The sequence below is a fragment of the Bos indicus x Bos taurus genome, chromosome 16 (genome assembly GCF_003369695.1).
Source record: "Bos indicus x Bos taurus breed Angus x Brahman F1 hybrid chromosome 16, Bos_hybrid_MaternalHap_v2.0, whole genome shotgun sequence".
NCBI lineage: Eukaryota > Metazoa > Chordata > Mammalia > Artiodactyla > Bovidae > Bos > Bos indicus x Bos taurus.
In genome coordinates, this window is record NC_040091.1 from 43,310,500 (window position 1) to 43,313,425 (window position 2,926).

Below are 2,926 nucleotides of genomic sequence, written 5' to 3' on the forward strand. Positions count from 1 at the left end.
GGCCTGGAGCTGCCGGAAGCTGTTAGAAGCCAGGAAGCCTCCTCCCCGAAAGTCTTTGGAGGGAGTTGGGTCCTGCCGACACCTTGATTTCAGACTTCTGGCCCCTGAAATTCGAGAGAATACATTTCTGTTGTTTTATGTCACCAGGTTGGTGGGGATTTGTTATGGCCAAAATGAATACATCCCTGAGTCTCTGAACTTCATCTGTAAAATGTATTAAAATAAAACAGCATGGACTATGTGCCAGGGATTATGTAGACTAAGCCTTAACCTACTTATGCCATCTAATTCCTGGTATTCCCATTTTGCCACGTTGGAAGGAGGTGAAACAGGAGGCTGTGACTGTGCTGTGGACTGGCAGGACCTGCTGTGTGGTCAGCTCCCCCAGGGCTTTTGTCCTTGGCTCCCTAACACTCAAGCACTGGGAGTCTAACTCATAAAGCCTCTGGCCTGGCCTGTTTCTGAGATCTTCCATTCTGTGCACCAGCGAGCACTGCAGGGGCTTGAGGGGTCACCGGGGGATTAAAGGGTTAAATCCAAACCTCAGTGGCCAGGCCTCTGATGTGGTCCTGTTGTTGTTGTTCAGTCACTGAGTCATGTCCAACTCTTTGTGACCCCATGGACTGTAGCATAACAGGCTTCTCTGTGCTTCACTATCTCCCAGAGCTTGCTCAGACTCATGTCCATTGAGTCAGTGGTGCCATCCAACCATCTCATCCTCTATCCATTTCTCCAAACTACAGGGAGGGAGCACAGCCTCATCTATCAGCAGAAAATTGGATTATTGGATTAAAGATTGACTGAACATGGTCCTGCTCACCAGAGCAAGACCCAGTTTTCCCCACAGCCAGTCCCTCTCATCAGGAAGTTCACACAATCTTCTTATCCTCATCCATCAGAGAGCAGACAGAATGAAAACCACAATCACAGAAAACTAACCAAATGGATGACATAGATCACAGCCTTGTGTAACTCAGTGAAACCATGAGCTATGATGTGTAGGGCCACCCAAGACAGACAGGTCATGGTGGAGAGTTCCGACAAAACGTGGTCCTCTGGAGAAGGGACTGGCAAACCACTTCAACATTCTTGCCTCAAGAACTCCATGAATAGCATAAAAAGGTAAAAAGTGGTCCTGGGGTTCTCCTATTGGCCTGCCCAGAAGGTCCTCTCAGCAGTTCTTCCTATCCCTGCTGACCCCTAATGTACCCTGATTTGGAGAGGGATGCTTACACTAGGAAACAGAGAGTAGACCCAGAAGTCCTCCCAAACAGCATCCTCTCCTCATCCAGAGAGACACTGAGTCCACCCTGGGTGGTGACAGGCAGGGTGGCCTGTTGCTTCATTTTGGTGCTAGTGTGGACGGTGACTGCAGCCGTGAAATGAAAAGACGCTTGCTAGCTAGAAGGAAAGTTATGAAAAACCTAGACAGTGTATTAAAAAGCAGAGACATCACTTTGCCAACAAAAGTCCGAAAAGTCAAAGCTATGGTTTTTCCAGTAGTCATGTACAGATGTGAGAGTTGGACCATAAAGAAGGCTGGGCACCAAAGAATGGATGTTTTTAAATTGTGCTGGAGAAAACTCTTGAGAGTCCCTCGGACTGCAAGGAGACCAAACCAGTCAATCCTAGGGGAAATCAACCCTGAGTATTTCTTGGAAGGACTGATGCTGAAGCTCCCATACTTTGGGCACCTGATGTGAAGAGCTGACTCACTGAAAAGACCTTGATGCTGGGAAAGATTGAAGGCAGGAGGACAAAGGGGTAGGACAGGATAAGATGGTTAGCTAGTATCATGGACTCAGTGAATGTGAATTTGAGCAAACTCAGTGAGATACTGAAGTTCAGGGAAGCCTGGCATGCTGCAGTCCCTGGGGTCACAGAGAGTCAGACACAACTTGGCAACTGAACAACAACAAGTGGGAGTCATGGAAGATGTTGACAGCTTGGCAGGGCAGAGACAGGGCCTGTGAGAAGAGTCATGGTCACGGACAGTGCACAGGGCAAGTGGGCTCACTGAGACCCCCACCCTTGGGGACAAGGGACCCCTTATCCCTTCCCAGAGCCACAGCTTCTAAGCATGATGGCTCCTAGGAGGCTGCCCTCAGGCACCCCTCATCTCTCATCCTTTAGCCTCAGAAGAAAGCAGCGTGGGTTGTTAAAACACATTTCATAATAAAGTAAACAAGTCTGGGTCCCAGGCTGCAGGACACGTGTTCAAGGCAAGTAACATGAGTCCTGTGACCTTTCCCACGCTGGCCGGCTGGGAGCTCGGCCACCTGTTGGGCCAGAACAAGTGCAGCCATGAAAGTCACCCAAGTCCCTCTTCCTCCAGCAGCAAATAGCAGCTTGCAGATGCCACAGGTGCCAGCTGAGGCCCAGGTGGGACGGGCTGTACGCAATGGCTCCTCCGGGGCTGGGGCCACAGCGCAGTTATTTATAAGCTCTGGCTGCTGCCAGCCATCCTGGATCAGGCTGGTTTGTTTGAGTCTCTGGTGCCAAGTGTTTTCCTTTTTTTTCTTTTCCCAGTGAGAATCTGAATCTGAACATCACCGGGGAAACCCAGAATCAAGTCACTGGATCAATACTTGCTCAACACCCATTGTCAAGGCCTCAAAGGTACAAATGTATGGCTTATCACCCACTCTCCCCTGGGATGATGGTGGGGCTGCTGGGTGTGTGTGTTGGGGGGGTACTTCTAAGAGAACCTGCCTAGAATTTGTCCTTGAGTGTGTCCGGTGGCTTAGTGGTAAAGAACCCGCCTCCCAATGCAGGACACCCAGGTTCAATCCCTGGGTTGGGAAAATCCTCTGGAGAAGGAAATGGCAACCCATTCCAGTATTCTTGCCTGAAGAATCTCATGGACAGAGGAGCCTGGTGGCCTACAGTTCATGGGGTCGCCGAGTCAGACACAACTTAGCGACTA

At 50.0% G+C, this 2,926-nt stretch overlaps 1 long non-coding RNA gene across 1 annotated transcript; it reads left to right on the plus strand.

The window, feature by feature from the left end:
• Nucleotides 1-2,280: 2,280 nt before the first annotated feature.
• LOC113906260 lies at nt 2,281-2,620 on the plus strand. Its single transcript, XR_003514820.1, has 2 exons — nt 2,281-2,382; nt 2,530-2,620. It is a non-coding gene; the product is annotated as an uncharacterized LOC113906260 (long non-coding RNA).
• The last annotated feature ends 306 nt before the right edge of the window (nt 2,621-2,926 follow it).